The following is a 16,275-nucleotide window of genomic DNA, read 5'->3' as shown; positions in this document are numbered from 1 at the left end:
TCTATTATCTCCAGTTATTAGTAAGTACTCTTTTCTTCTTTAATTATCCTTTGAGAGTACTTATCTATGTATTCCATCACTCAGCACTGTGTCTGGCACACAGTATTTAATAAATTCTCCTTCTCCTCCCTTTCCCTGCCCTCCCCTCTGGCTTCCTTATCTTTCTTCTCCTCTCAGCTCTCTCTGCCTCCCTCTGTCTTGTCTCTCTGCCGCTCCATCTGTCTCCCTCTCTCTGTCTTCTTTCCTCCCTCTCTCTTTCTTTTTCTTCTCCGTCTTTGTCTCTCCTGTCTCTGTCTCTCTTTCTCTCTATTTTTTTTCTCCGTCTGTCTCTTTCTCTCTGTTTTTTTCTCCTTATCTGTCTCTGTGCCTGTTTCTCTCTCCTTTTCTTCTCTGTCTCTCTGTCTCTGTTTCTGTCTCTCTCTGTTTTTTTCTCCCTGTCTCTGTGTATTTCTCTCTCCCTTTCTTCTCTCTGTTTCTTGCTGGGTTTTTTCTCCCTGTCTCTGTTTCTCTCTCCTTTTCTTCTCTCTGACTCTGTTTCTGTGTATTTCTCTCTCCCTTTTTTCTCTCTTTGTCTCTCCCTGTCTGTTTCTCTTTCTCTCTGATTTTTTTCCCTGTCTCTGTTTCTCTTTCTCTCTGATTTTTCTCCCTATCTCTGTTTCTCTCTCCCTTTCTTCTCTCTTTGTCTCTCCCTTTCTGTTTCTCTTCCTCTTTCTCTCTGATTTTTCTCCCTATCTCTATTTCTACTTTTCTTCTTTCTTTGTCTCTCCCTGTCTCTGTCTCTGCTTCTCTCTGCCTCTGTTTCTCCCTTTCTTCTCTTTGTCTCTCCCTGTCTCTGTCTCTGCTTCTCTCTCTAGCTCTATTTTTCTCTCTGACTCTGCTTCTCTCCCACTTTGTTCTCTCTTTGTCTCTCCCTGTCTCTGTCTCTCTGCGTGTGTCTCTCTCTGTCTACGTCTCTCTGTCTGATACCTTCTAGCACAGTCCAAAATTCTGGAAAGCAGGTATTGAGTCCTATCTTTCTATCTTCCCTGGTGCTTAGTACAGGTGTTTCATAAACGGGTATTTCATCTTTGCATCCTTTCCTCACCTCACCTCCAACCCTCACCCCAAGCATACAGACAGAAGACCTCACATGTATGTAAGGGCCTCCCTTAATGTTTGGGGACCTTCTAGGTATAGCTCACATATCAGGGGCTGGTTGCTTTCCATGTGGACCAGAATCCAGGGCTTCAGGAACTTTCTGGTTGGAATGTTCCTGTAATCAGGACTTAGTCTTTCAAGATAAAGGGTCAGGAGCTCTCCAGGAATTTGGAGAGACAGACAAATGACAGACAGACTGAGCACTTGGAGACCCAGTGCCTCATGGAAAACACCCAGGGGTATAAAGGCAAGGAATGAGAAGCATCTCTCATGGGTAGGGCTGGAAGCTAAGAACATCTAAATAAAAAAGAAGCTAGGAACCTGGCTGGCCTCCACAGCAGGAAGGGCAGCTTCTGTGTTGTTGAACCTGGGGAGCACTTGGAGCCCCTCCCTACAAACCTGTGTAAGGGATCCCATTACCCAGCAAGCTTCCGCTTTGGTACTTCTCCCCGCTCTCTGCACCCCACAATATTCCTGGGACCAAGTCTGGGCAAGAGTCCATGGTAAAGGGGGAAAGGCCCACCAGAGGGCTTGTACACTGATGTGTCAATCCCCTTGGGCCACCAGGGTCTCTGGGTGAGGATGGGGATGAAGGGAGAGCAATCTGGGAGCAGTGTTCCATGTAAGCGAGCAGCACAAGAAGGCTATGCCCGAGAGGCACCCTGGCTCAACGAGAGCTGTGGTTTCTCACTTATTGGGCCCGGGCCCCTTTGTCAATCTGGTGAAGTTTATGGACTTTTCAGTCTGATATTTTAAAGTCATAAAAGATATAGGATTACAAATAACAATTCTATTGAATTATTTTTTAGTTTTCAACATTTCCTTTGGTAAGCTTTTGATTCCATGTTTTCCTCCCTCTCTCTTTTCCCTCCCCCCTCCCAAGATAGCAAGCAATCTGATATAGGTTATACATGGACAAAAACATGGAACCCGTCACGAATCCACGTGTCATCCTTAGCAGGGGTCATGCTTCATCTTCTCTTATCATTCCAGTTTTAGTATACGTGCTGCCAAAGCAAGCACCATCAATTATTTTAAACCAAGTTCATGGATCCCAGGTGAAGAATCTCCAGTCTAGAGTACTGGCTTTGTGGTCAAAGGTCCCGGGGCCTGAATTCTGTCTCTGTAACTTCCTGTATTATCTTAAGCCAGTCAATTTTCTCTGGGCCTCAATTTCCTCATCTTCCAATGAGTGCATTGGAATAAGTGGCCTCTTAGTCCCCTCCAATTCAAAACTGATGATCCTATGAGAGTGGAGAAGCAAATTCCCTTTCACCCCGCTTTTTTTTTTTGTACGATAAGATTTGTTTTTATCGTTGGCAGATGGGAATAGACTCCCTCGAGATACTGTTGGCTGAAGGAAAAAAGAAAACGTTTTGAAAGTCATCAACGACATTCACCAAATGTCACCACAGACTTTCCCCCTCTTCTCTCAAAACAAATAACAACAGTTCTCCATAAAGAAAATGGCTCATATAGAAAACCTCATCACAACCTTTCAACCTTCTTACAAAAAAATGAGTCCAGTGTTGGCAGAATAGTACTGGGAAGCAAACAGAAGCAGGTCTCCTTAGTGCTCTGATCAGCTGCTGATAGCCAGAGATCCATCTGATAATAACTCAGGGTAGGAACAGTGCCTGAGCACTGGCCCCATGGAAAACAAGCAGGAGACAGAAAGACAACTGAAGCAAAGGAGGGGGAATTCTAGGAGCTAGAATGGGGAAGATCAATCCTGGCATGAATGATGTCATATCACTACCCAACAAGTGTTCTTCTCACAACAACCTAGCTAGATTTCAGAAAAGCCTGAAAAGACCTACATGAACTGATGCTGAATGAAGTGAGCTGTACCGGGAAATATTGTACAAAGGAACAGCAAGATTATGTGATGATCATTGTGATGGACTTGGTTCTTTTCAAAAATGCAATGATTCAAGGCAGTTCCAGTAGACTTCAGAAGGAAAGTGCATCCACATCTAGAGAGAGAACTATGGAGACTATATGTGGATTTTCACCTTTTTGTTTGTGTTTTTCTTACGTTTTTCCACCCTTCTGTTCTGATTTTTTCTTGTACAACATGACAAATATGGAAATACGTTTAAAAGAATTACACATATTTAATTTACATCAGATTACTTGCTCTCTTGAGGAGAGAGGTAAAAGAAAAAGGGAGAAGAAAATGGGAACACAGTCTTACAAAGACAAATGTTGAAAACTATCTTTACATGTATTTGAAAAATAAAATACTATTGAAAAATGACAACAACAACCACCTAGCTAGTGCAAGAATCAATCCCCATTTTTACATGGGAGGTCATTGAGGCTCAGAGAGAGAAACAGCTTGCTCAGAGTTAGCTACAAACCAGTGGAAGATAAAGGTAAGATCCATGGGATTGGGAACTGGAAGAATACTTAAGAGGTCATCCATTCCAACTCCCTCTTTCTTTTCAAAATTATATTTTTTCATAAGCATTTATTTTTTCTTTTTCCCACTTCATCCATAAGGAAAGAAAAATGTCTAAAAATAGATGTCTCATTCTGCACCCTGAGTCTACCATCCCCTGATCAGAAGGTGGGGAGCAGGCTTTTCCTCCGTCCCTTGGAATCGTGGTTGATCATTGCACTAATCAGAGTGCTTCTGTTTAACTTCACAAGCCTGTTGTCCCCCTTTCTCTAGATGGATAAATTGAAGATTTATCCAAGGTCACACAGCTAGTAAGCCTCAAAAGCAGGATTCAAACCCACAGCAATCAACTAATCTTTCTAACTCTCAGTTTTCTCCTCTGTCAAATGAGGGGATTGGACACTTGGCCTCTAAGGTCCTTTTCAGCTCTCAATTACCTGATCCTGTGCTGTGATTTTAGGACTTGACCTTCTGGGAACTGGAAGGCTATACTTACACTGAAGCTCCGCGCCCCAGCCCCTGGAAGGACCTTGGAAAGACAACTGTGGGGGAGGGGAGGAGAAGGGAGAAGGAGGGGCTGGGGTCTGAGTCTGCATCTATCACCTCTGTCCAGCCCCTCCCCCTACCTCCTCTGGACCTAAAAGCTGAGCTTCCTCTCTCCTAAGAGGGTTGTGGGGGGGAGGATGGAAGTGAGGGAGGAGTTTAGAGGTTGGAGACGAGAAGAAAAGGGGAAGGGGGGGGGGGCTGGAAGAGAAGAAAGGGGACAGGGACTGGAAGGGCAAACAAAGGATTGCCCCCAGACCCTAGGTCCAAGCCCCTCTGGGCTGTTTTTCGTTGTGCTTGAGCCCATTAAATAAGGTCCAGTGCCTGCCTGGCCCGGATGCCTGAAGATCTTTGCCAGATAGGAATATTCTCCCATGTTGCCGCTGGGTTTATCTCAGGGATGGAACACAGTGTCTTTCCATGGGGCTTTGGAGTCATGGACAAGACTGCCAGACGCCCACAAAAATTCTCTCCATGTCATTCTCATCCAGCCCCTAGCAGAACATTTCCTTTCCGTATCTGAGGGGTCCATGAGCCAAAGAGACTAGGTAGTTGGGAGGTGGCATGAGGGGGAAGGGAAAATTGGGCCTGGAGGCAATTTACTTACAGATTCCTCTCTCGCTGGGGGAGAGGAAAGGGATTCTTCGTCCAAGATCACAAAGGAGGAAGGGGCTAGACTAGAACACCTATCTCCTCTGGGTTTCGCTCTGCCCATTGCACTACTTACCTTTACAAGTGGGCAGGGTTATCTCCCTCTCTCTCTCTCCCCTATCTCTCACTCAGGGAAGTCCAGTGTTGGTAATGCAGGGGAAAGAGCCTAGGAAAGAGCCAGCCTGGATTCTGGGTCTGGCTCTGCCCCCAACTCACTCTGTGATCTGAACAAGATTTCAGTTCCTCATCTCTTTTTTTTTTTTTTTTTAAGTTTTTTTTTTTTTATTAAAGCTTTTTATTTTTCCAAACATGTGTAGATGTTCCTCATCTCTAAAACGAGGGCGATGCAGGCAGAAGATGAACTCTCAAGTGATTCCCAGCTCTAATAAGTGTCTGAAGCAAGGTTGAAATAGGGAAGTTGAATCTTCCTCACGTTGACTGGTGCTTTATCCACGATAGTGTGCTCTAGCTCTCCTAGTCCATTCTGCCTCCACTATATCTCTCTCCATTGTCTCTTCATTTTTGTGTGCAGAGGCTAAGGCTGGGCTCTTGACTTGCCCCCAAGTTAAATCTCCCTCATCTGGAGACCTCTACAAGTTGTATGACCTATGCCTTGTCTGGATCTTGGTTCCTTTAAAATCCAGTCCTTCTCAGGGCCTCCACTTCCTCAACTACACCATGAAAGTAAGTAGGTTATTGTGGCCAGAATAGTGAACACCTATATGAGAAGTAATATGAATGGGGATGGAGAGTCTAAAGACAGGTGTTGGAAGGCTTTAAATGCCAAGGTAAAGAATATATATTATATCCTAGAAGCAACAGAAAGCCCATGAAGGTTCTTTGTTGGAATCCTTACTAACTGCTAACTAATTAGAGTTGATCTAATCTTACAAGAAGATGTTTTGGGCAGAACCTGAAACAAGGTACTAAGTAGAACTAATTAATACAAGGCTTGTGTTCACACCTTTACTCATTGGAGTTCAATGAGTTCACACCTCCCTTGAAGCTCTTTGGGCCAGAAAACCCACAATCCCTCTCTTGAAGGAGCATAAATAGAGCTTCAATGGGCCAGTCAAAGAAGTTCTTCAGAGTGAAGAAGCTACAAGTCGAGATTTCACCGGAATGGCATGAAGAGTGGTGCTGGCTCTGGAGGCTGAAGAAAGCAGAGGCAGAAGCAAAGGACAAAGCAGCAAGAGCTCTTGGAACCAAGCAGAGAGATAGGCCTCTAAGCTAACTGGGCTATATTGGAGATAATAAAAGATCTGAACTTTTATCACCTGGCTGCGTTTTGAGAAGAAAAAGCTCACCACAGTTCTTGAGCAAGGGGAGAAATCTGGTGCTTGGGGCAGGTGGCTTAGAGAGAAAGGACTAGAAATGAAGAGGTCAAGGAGAAAGCTGTTGTAGGGGTCTCAGTGAGCAGTGATGAGCACTGGGACTAAGGTAGGGGTTGAATGAAAAGGCAATGGAGCAAAATAATGTGGAGGTAGAATGGACAAGGGGAGCTAGAACACCAATCAAAGTCAGGAACATTCAACTTCCCTAGTTCAGACCTGGCCTCAGACACTTATTAGCCATGTGACTGTATTTGCCTCAGTTCCCTCATCTGGAAAATGAGCCAGAGAAGGAAACAGCAAACCTCTCCAGTATCCCTGCTGAGAAAACCTCAAATGGGGTCATGAAGAGTTGGACAGGACTAAAAAATGACAGAAAACATGCAGAGAATGGACAAGACTTGAGAAGTGATTGGGTGTGGGAGTGGGGCAGGGGGAGGGGGAAGAAGACTCAACAATGATCAGACTAGAATGAAAGCTCCTGGAAGACAGGAATTGTTTCCTAGTTTAGCTTTTGTGTTCAGGGCCTGATAAGTGCTTATCAATGACAGAGTTTTCTGCCCTGGGGAAGGACAAGTGGGGCTCTACTGGGAAAGCTGGAGCTAACATTTAAAGAGGAGGCTGCTCTCTCTCTCCCCCTAGATATTCCAAAAATAGACAGACTGGTGGCCCTGGGGTGAGGAAAACTAGATAAAATGTGCATGTTACCTTAGAAGTCTACTTGCTGAGCAGTTGTTGACAAGTCTACCTTTCTGAACCTTTCCTAAGTAGTAAAATGGGAATAATAATAATATTCAGAGTACCCACCTCATGGGGTTATTTTGAAGCTCAAATGAGATCATTTTTGTCAGATACTTTGTAAACCCAAAGGAATATCCGCTACTAGGAACTTCTATCATGGCAGACCTAGACTCTGGGCCAAATCCTATCCCAAGTGAGGAGAACATGAGCCCTCTATCAAGAAGCAATCTCCTGTACTGTAGTTAACATAAGGGCAAACAGGATGTTGAAGGGCCTGAGATCAATCACCTGACATTTAAATCAAGCAGATATGTTTAGCCAGAGGAGGATCTGAGAGACACCAGATAAGGGATTCGGGTGTTTAAAGGGCCAACAGACCTGTTCTGCTTGGTCCTAGAAGGCAGGACTAGGAACCACTGGCAGAAGTTGCAAAGAAGCTTATTAGGTTTAATTAAATAACAAACCAGACAAAGAGGGTACCTCGAGAGCCATGGACTTGGACCCCTGTGCCTACCTTTCCCCGGGCCCACCATGACCAACTCCAGCCCAGTACTATGGTTATGGTCTGTTTATGTGGAGAGGCTGGGGCTAGGCTCTCCACTTGCCCCCAGATTAAATCTCCTTCATCTCAAGACCTCTACAAGTTGCATGGCCTGTACCCTGGCTGGACTTTAGTTTCCCGATCCAGAAAATGAGACTCTTAGACAAGGTTATTTGTAGGAGCCCTGCCAAAGCTGATATTCTGTGATCCTCTGAACATTATAGCACTTAGGTGTGTGATTGGGGCCTTAGCAGAATCTCAAGTCTTCTGTAATTCAGGAAAGGTACGCACAGAGAGCCCTTGTGTACCGAAGCAAGGCTGGGCGATTTGTGGGGTCGGGAAAAGATTCTTTGGAAATAGGTATCGAGGGATTGCTAGGTGGGCAGAAACTTGGTAAAGAGTTTGAGAACAACTTTCTGCGTGTTATTTTCACTAACCTGATAAATGCAGCATTAGGAGACAGAGGAAGAAGTGTAGCAACCTCATGTGGTTTCTGGCATCTGTGTTGGGCCTCATGGAAAGCTTGGAATAGATGAATTTTACAAGTAGACTGTGGGTCTCCTGCTAAGGAAAGTATAGTTGTTAAAGGAATGTACCGAATCAGCAGGTGTGCAGAGGCCTCTGTTCTCTCCCTAGGGTGTTGGTAGCCATTGGGTATGCTAGGATTGGTGGCCAGAGGTGAGAGTTAGGCCACCCCTCCTCATTGGACAGAGGAGGAAACTGAGGCTGGGAGAAGGGAAGGAATTTGCTTAGGTCACATGGGTAGGGATTGGAACCCAGGTCCTCAAGCTCCAAATCTCTTTGCCACCTACTTCTTCTCACTAGAGAGTGCACTCCTCAGATTACAAAGCTTCTTCACAGCTAATGGGATATTATTGTTCCATAAGAAATGATGAGCAAACTGAATTCAGAAAAGCCTGGGAAAACTTATATGGACTGACGCTAAATGGAGGGAACAGAAGCAAGAGATCACTGATGATCAACTGTGATGGACTTGACTCTTCTCAACAGGTGAGGTGATTCAAGACAGTTCCAATAGACTTGAGATGGAAAATGACAATCACATCCAGAGAGAGAACTATGGAGACTGAATGTGGATCAAAGCATAGTATTTCATCTTTTTTTGGGGGGAGGGGCTTTTTCGTTCTCAAGTTTTTTCCCTTTTGTTCTGATTTTTCTTGCACAGCATGACAAATATGGAAATATATTTAAAAGGATTGCACATAGTTAACCTACATCAGATTGCTTGCTGTCTTGGGTAAGGAAGGGAGAAAAATTTAGAACACAGTGTTTTATAAAAATGAATGTTTAAAAAGAAAAAAAAGAACATTGAAAACTATCTTTACGTGTATTTGGAAAAATAAAATACTCTATTTCAATTGATAAATGATAGACAGAAGCAGCTACACCCAAAGAAAGAACACTGGGAAACGAATGTGAACTATCTGTATCTTTGTTTTTCTTCCCGGGTTATTTTTACCTTCTGAATCCAATTCTCCCTGTGCAACAGGAGAACTGTTCAGTTCTGCAAATATGTATTGTATCTAGGATATACTGCAACATATCTAACATATATAGGACTGCTTGCCATCTTGGGGAGGGGGTGGAGGGAGGGAGGGGAAAAATTGGAACAGAAATGAGTGCAAGGGATAATGTTGTAAAAAAAAAAATTACCCTGGCATGGATTCTGTCAATATAAAGTTATTGTTAAATAAAATAAAATAAAAAATAAAAAAATACTCTAAAAAAATAAAAACAAAACAAAAATCGAATACTCTTCCCATCAAAAAGGAACCAGAGTTATCTCTTGGTAGCTGCTGTTTTGGAATGCTGTGAAGTCACTCCTGAAGAAGATATGAACAATGGAGGTAGCAAGGAAGGACCATCAGTGGGGCAAAAGGAAGCAAGCAATCTATTAGCTTTTTAGCTTAACTATTAATTCTAGCTAACTCAATACAAATGCCTTCTGGATCAGAACATTTGGGTTCAAGTTTTGCCTATGACATATATTAGCTATGTAACCATGGGAAAGGCCCTTCATCTCTCAGATAATTCTTGATGACTCTAAATTACAGGCAAGCTATGAATTTGTCTTGGGGTAGGGACTTTGTACCCGTGGAGTTGAAATCATAGGTCTAGACACATGGGGAGAAAGGGAGGAAGAGGCTCAAATGTTCATTTTACTCCTTCAAAAGGTAAAAACAGATGCTGTTAGCACCCTGGGACAAAAATCTAGGTTCCTCCCCTCAATTCTTGTTATGGCTCTGTATTCTATCTCATCTAATTAATGCCTTGCCTATTACTGGCATCTCAGGGCCAAGATTGGCATTTTTTCCTTAATACAGCATCAAATAACTACAGATGGTATTTACTCAATAGCCCAAGAGGGTAGCTTGTACTTTTTCAAGGTTTACAGGGCAAGGACTAGGATAAACAATGCTAAGGAGGAGGGGCATTGAGGGCAGGGAAGTCCACTGGTGGCTAGTTACCAAGCTCTGTTTCTGTACTGTTAACTCTCTCTCCAGCACTTCTCTTTAGAGCCTTAGTGATGCTCCATGAGACATTCCTCATTCTTGGGCAGCTCCCTCTCCCCTGCCCCAACAACCGTGTGTGTGTGTGTGTGTGTGTGTGTGTGTGTGTGTGTGTGTGCGTGCACACATGTGTGTGCACATTCACTTGGGGAAGTGTCTGCTGCAAACAGATCAGGATGAGACAGTTGGATCTTATATTAGCTTTTCTATATCAGCTCTTAAGAGCTGGTGAGAGTTGTTCTTATAGGGAGAGAAATGATTGTAGAAATCTGAATTGAAAGTAAGAGTGAGCTTTCTGTTATTGTTTGCTTGCATTTTGGTTTTCCTTCTCAGTTTTTTTCTTTCTAGATCCAATTTGTCTTGTGCAGCAAGATAACTGTATAAATATGCATACATATATTGGATTTAACATATACTTTAACATGTATTGGACTATCTGCCATCTAGGGGAGAGGGTGGAGGGAAGGAAGGGAAAAGTTGGAACAGAAGGTTTTGCAAGGATCAGTGTTGAAAAATTACCCATGCATATGTTTTGTAAATCAAAAGCTATAATAATAACAAAAAAAAAGAGTGGGAAGAGGCTCAAGTGAGTCAATCAATCAGTCAATCAATCATCCCACCCCACTTTAAGTAACTATCCAAATATTCCAGTTTTGATACCCTTATTAGGAGAGAACATGTCTACTGAATCACCCAAAAGTATTAAACTACTGTAATATACCATCACAGCCTCTGGTTCTTCTGAAAAAAAAAAAAAATAGTAAGCCAGTTCAGAATCCAGGATTCAAATGTCTGGCAGCCTAAAGTTAGAACAATTACAGCAAAACTATCTGAAAGGAAATGACTTGGGGTAGGGTGTTGGAATCCTTACAAACTGCTAACTCATTAGAGTTGATAGATTATTGATCTGATCTTACAAGAAGATGTTTGGGGCCAGAACCTAAAACAAGGTACTAAGTAGAACTAATTAATACAAGGCTTGTGTTCTCCCCTCCCTTGACCAGAGAACTTGTGAACTTCAGAGGCTTAAAGATTTGGATTTTCCATTGGTATCCTGAAAGCATTCCTCCAACAGCAATAACTTGTTGTATTGCTTGCTTCAGGAGTAAAGGGCAGACTAGATGCCCCAAGGAAAGACCGTTTTAAGATTCTATGTTTCAGAACTTAATGAGAAGCCCAACAAAGTGCTCCATTATACTTAAGGGAATATTTCAAGGACTCCAACAAAGAGGCTTCTATGAGCTTTGCTCTAAACCTGAGCCCACTTTCCCAGGAATCTATATGTTCTTGTGAGAGACTTTTGGGAGGGGATATTTTATGTTCCTTGTTCTTACTATACTACTTTTGTAAATATGCCTTTCTAAAAGTTAATTACATCTGGCTAACTCATCAATAAAGATTAGAGAAAAAATACTGGTGAAGGCTTCTGAGTCATAGCATCAGAAAGCCGTCCCCCTACCCCACAGGGACCCTTCGAACCATAATGGGAGAAATAATAACTTTCTCAGGGGACCCAGCCTGCCAGTTTAGTGGGGGAAAGGATCCGAAGAATAACTCTAGTCTGTGTGATATCCAATCGAGTTCTTCAAATGCTGGATGTTTCTGAGGCTTGCCTACTTTGTTCCTGTGACTAAGCCTGTGACCAAGTAGTCTAGAGGAAGGAAAGGAAGAGCTATCACATGCAATATCTCTTCCCTTGGCAGAAGACCTCTTTCCCTGAGATTGGGGAGCTAGTGCCTGAGTCACCTTTCTTAGAGCTGACACCCATCAATCCCCTTGAGGCTCTCCCTAAATTCATCCTAAGGACAGAGACACCGTTTACCCATAGCCTCTGCTCAAGAAAATAATATGAAACCAAATTGGATGTGAGAAGTCAGAAAAATCAGATCTTTAGAAAACTCCTGCACAGCATGAGTTCTTGAAAAAGTCTCCTCAAAGACAAGCTCCAGGAATCCTTTATTGCTTGGATTGCTGACAAAGCAGAGTCGTGGCTCTGTCATCAGACTGAGCAGCATGACATCGGGTGCTCATTTCTATCCTCATCTTTCTCCTTCCAGTCATTTTGACTAGTGGAAGAATATTGAGGAACGAAGACTCCAGACCAATGGTTTTGGACCATTCTTTGGCTCTAAACTAGTTGGAGATCTATGTTTCCTCAGGCAGCCCTTCAAGTGTGCTCCACCGTCATTGAAGGGCTTTACTCTTTGCACTTTCCCCAAAAACAGTCCCTCCCCAAGTACTTTCCAACTCTGTACCTCTGCTCACACCATTCCCTATTCCTAGAGCTCCTCCATCCTCCTTTACCTGCTGAAATCTAACTCATCCTTTAAAGCTCAATTCAAGTGGTACTTCTCTCAACTGCCTTTCTTAATGCCCTCTTCCTTGTGGGCCTCCTTCTTGGATCTCACATGGCCTATTGTCTTCTCCCGTTACTAGATCACTAACTCTGTAAGGACTTTCTTAAATAAGCTCAGCTCACTTCCCTCTTCCCCTCTCCATCCCAGTTGTTAGTACCCTCCCCTCTCAAATACATTTCTCCTACCCCAGGAGAATGTAAACCTGTTCAAGACAAGGGCTGTTTCATTATTGCCTTTGTGGCCCCAGCCCTATGTGCCTGGCACATAAAAAGGTCTTAAATGCTTTTGAATTTTATATCACTTCCAGTACAGTTATTCTTTTCACATTGTAGGAGTTTGGGGCATGGTACTCTGGAAATCTGGAAAAAAACATGTAAAATTTTTTGGTCCTCTCTTCATGCCAGAGAAGTCTGATTTTTTTTTTTCTTTTATGGGGTATTGATAGTACCTTATTATAAAATATGGGTAAAATATTTGATCATAGGTTATATATAGTTCAATGTTAAATAAAAATACTATTTGAAAAAAGAACTTTTTTTTTCTTTTTTTTTTTTTTTGCTGAGGCAATTGGGGTTAAGTGACTTGCCCAGGGTCACACAGCTAGGAAGTATTAAGTGTCTGAGGCCAGATTGAACTCAGGTTCTCCTGACTTCAGGGCTGGTACTCAAAAAAAGAACTTTTTAAATGTTGTTTGTGACTCCCACAAAGCTCTCCAAGAATTCCCATTTAATTCATTATGCTGACCCATGATATATAGCAAAACCATCACAGGTAATGTCTTGATGTGCAAGTGATAACTGTACTTAGCAAAGGACTCTGCCCAAAGTAAGTGTTCTAATAAATGTTTGTTGACTACTGGGTCTGAATCCCAAAGAGATCATAAAAGAGGGAAAGGGACCCACATGTGCAAAAAATGTTTGTGGCAGCCCTCTTTGTAGTGACAAGGGACTAGAAACTGAGTGGATGCCCATCAATGTTGGGGAACAGCTGAATAAAGTTATAGTATGTGAATATTATTATTCTATAAGAAATGATGAGCAGGCTGATTTCAGAAAAGCCTGGAAAGACTTACATGAACTGACACTAAATAAAGCGAGCAGAATCAGAACATTATGTACAGTAATAGCAAGATTATGTGATGATCAATTGTGATAGACGTGGCTCTTCTCAACAATGTTGTGATTCAAGGCATTTCCAATAGACTTGTGATGGAAATTGCCAATCACATTCAGAGAGAACTATGGAGACTGAATATGGCTGGAAACTTAGTATTTTCACCTTTTTTTGCGGGGGGGGGGGGTTGTTTCCTTCTTTTTCGTGGTTTTTTTCCCCTTTTGGTCTGACTTTTCTTGCACAACCTGATACATGGAAATATGTTTAAAAGAATTGTACATATTTAACCTATATCAGATTGCTTGTTGTCTTGGGAATGGGGGAGGTAAGGAAGGGAAGGAGAAAAATTTGGAACACATAGTCTTAGAAAGATGAATTTTGAAAACTATCTTCACATGTATTTGGAAAAATAAAATACTATAGAATGTTAAGAAAAACAAAAAACGTGAAAAAAATGTTTGTTAAATGGATCAACCTTTAAGAGAAGCTAACATGGTAAAAGTTCTGTACTGGGAGACTTGAGTTCTATCCCTGATTCTGCTACTAACTGGCTGTGTGTCATTATCTTTGGGAGGCCTTTATCTCTTCCTCTTAGTAGACCGAATGGCCTGCCTCACAGATTCCCTTTGGCTCTGCTACTGACACCTGGAAAACCAAGAACAAGGCTGGAGAGATCATGGAGTCTGCCTCAATGATGAAAGGAATCAAAACTTACTGCCACAGAGATGCTGTTTTGAGACAGATACATATGCATCAAGACAGCCTGCCTTAGAGTAGCTATCCTTTGCTTCTTCTGTGTCCTAACAATATCAGGGAGAAAGCCCTTTCACTGGTATTCTCAAGGTAGGAGAACCACAAATAGAAAGAGATAATCCTCCATGCTTACCCAGTCTGGGATAAGCTAAGGGTTTCCAAACAACCCAACCTCTGAACCCTGAGATGGATAATGAGGCTAAAGATTTGCCATCTGGTATGATCCCTACTTTTATGACTTTTTCTTGCTTTTTCTGTGACAAGTTCTGTGACTGCTATGCTTTCTGAAGGACTGGAAGGGCTAAGAAGAAATCTGAGGGCAGTTACACTATAGTTTCATCTCTGGAGGAAAAAAATCCTAGTCATGAAACATCAGCAACAGTCACACTGATAAAAGCCTTTGAAGTTAGGAAGACAGTGTTACTGGGCCAACTAACCCAGGTGAACACTCCAAGAATGCTTAGCAGTTGATTATATAAGCAAGAGCCTCTCCTTTCCTCAGCGGGCTAAGTTTGTGAAGCACTTTCCTCCACCAACTACAAGAAGGAGGCCGTGATTGGCATTATTATCCCCTTTGAAGGGCTGAGCAAACTGGAGCTCAGAAGCTGAAAGGCCCAATGTTCGACAGTTAGATAGGATCATCTAGGTTTGAACCCTAGGATGTCTCTGCTCTTTTCACCACACCACATGGACTAGGCCTCAGAAACCCCAGGTGCTCTTTAATCAGTAACTCCTGCTCAAAACAGTTTTCTCATGTGGCAAAGCAGAGTACAATGTCTTTGGAGCCATCATGGAAGAACCTGTGAATAAAGCAACATTTCTGAATTCTGAATTGTATGAGTTGCCAGTAATTACCTTTGTTCTTATGTCTGTCCCAGAGCAGTCTGGGTGCCATTAAGTCCCAGGCTTGTTGCATGTATGACCCTCTATCTCCTGGGCTGGGCTTTATGCTTGAAATTTTTTTTGGGGGGGGAGATCACTGGGGCCTATACCTGAGCTGTAACTTGAAAAGGGAAAACCTTTTTTCTACTTTAGGATCTATAGCTGTTTGCAAGTCTGTTTTTACTCAGAAAAGTTCAGTAGATATTTTTGTTTTGCTTTTTCATAAAAGGCCTCTCAGCAGGCCTGATCTTCAATACTTTAAAAAAAAAAAATCTAGTTTTAAGGGAAACTCCCCCATCTCTTCTCTTCCTGGGTCCCCCTCTTTTTAGGGGATTATCTATATTTCTGAGTATTTCAAAAATCACTTCAATTGGAGAGTACACACATAGGGGATTCAGGAAGCCAACACTATCCAAGGCCAAGGGGAGGGGTGAGGATAACAGTGGCCTTCAAGCTCCAGGATGTTTTAAAAGCCTGTGTGCCTTGCAAACCAATACATTATAAAAACTTGGCCACATCTGACATAGTTGGCAGCCCTTTCTTGAAACAAATTGGTATGAGGTATAGAATTAATCACAGAGATACAGATTTCTAAATCTCTTATTTAGGAGACAATGGTTGAGTCAAATCAGACAAGGGAAAATGAAAGGGTAGAACAAAGGGTGCTCTGCTTTGAATCTTTAGCCATTGACTCAGTGGGTGAATATGTGGCCCTAACAAGTCCCTTGGTTTCTCTGCACTAAGCTTTGCCTTAGTTCCCTTCTCCCCCAATTTATAAAAATGAAGTAGTTGAACTAGATGAGCTCTTAGGTCCCTAGCCATCTGGAAAATTGTTTTTGTGTCTTTGACTCATCTCCCTGGTTACTAAGAGTCATTGTTCCCACAATCAGGGAGGCTAAACATTTGCAAACTGGGAAAGTAGGAAGACTGCCATTAATATCATTTACAAGGACATAAACTTCTCTCCTAATCTTTCTGATGCTTTCTGTATACATCAGATGAAAGTAGAAAAACCCTGCACCTCTGGGATGGGGCAGGTGGTCCCATATGGTAACTTATGTGTTTTGGAAAGAGGGAGGACAAGAAAGTCACGTGTGATTCCTCATGGTAGAACAGAAAGTGGTATTACCTAGGTGACTTTCTCTCTCTCTCTTTGTTTCTCTCTCTCTCTCTCTCTCTCTTTGTTTCTCTCTCTCTCTCTCTCTCTCTCTCTCTCTCTCTCTCTCTCTCTCTCTCGGAAGGGCACAGAGAACATGCTGAGGAGTGATAATTAATTTCACAAGGTCAAAGA

The 16,275-nt window shown here is 42.5% G+C and overlaps 1 non-coding gene across 1 annotated transcript; it reads right to left on the bottom strand.

The window, feature by feature from the left end:
* Positions 1-2,054: 2,054 nt before the first annotated feature.
* LOC127543282 (U6 spliceosomal RNA) lies at positions 2,055-2,160 on the bottom strand. Its single transcript, XR_007949187.1, has one exon. It is a non-coding gene; the product is annotated as a U6 spliceosomal RNA (small nuclear RNA).
* Positions 2,161-16,275: the final 14,115 nt, after the last annotated feature.

The sequence above is a fragment of the Antechinus flavipes genome, chromosome X (assembly GCF_016432865.1).
Source record: "Antechinus flavipes isolate AdamAnt ecotype Samford, QLD, Australia chromosome X, AdamAnt_v2, whole genome shotgun sequence".
Lineage (NCBI taxonomy): Eukaryota > Metazoa > Chordata > Mammalia > Dasyuromorphia > Dasyuridae > Antechinus > Antechinus flavipes.
Note: the sequence above shows the minus strand (reverse complement) of the source record. Positions and strands in the feature narration are given on the sequence as shown.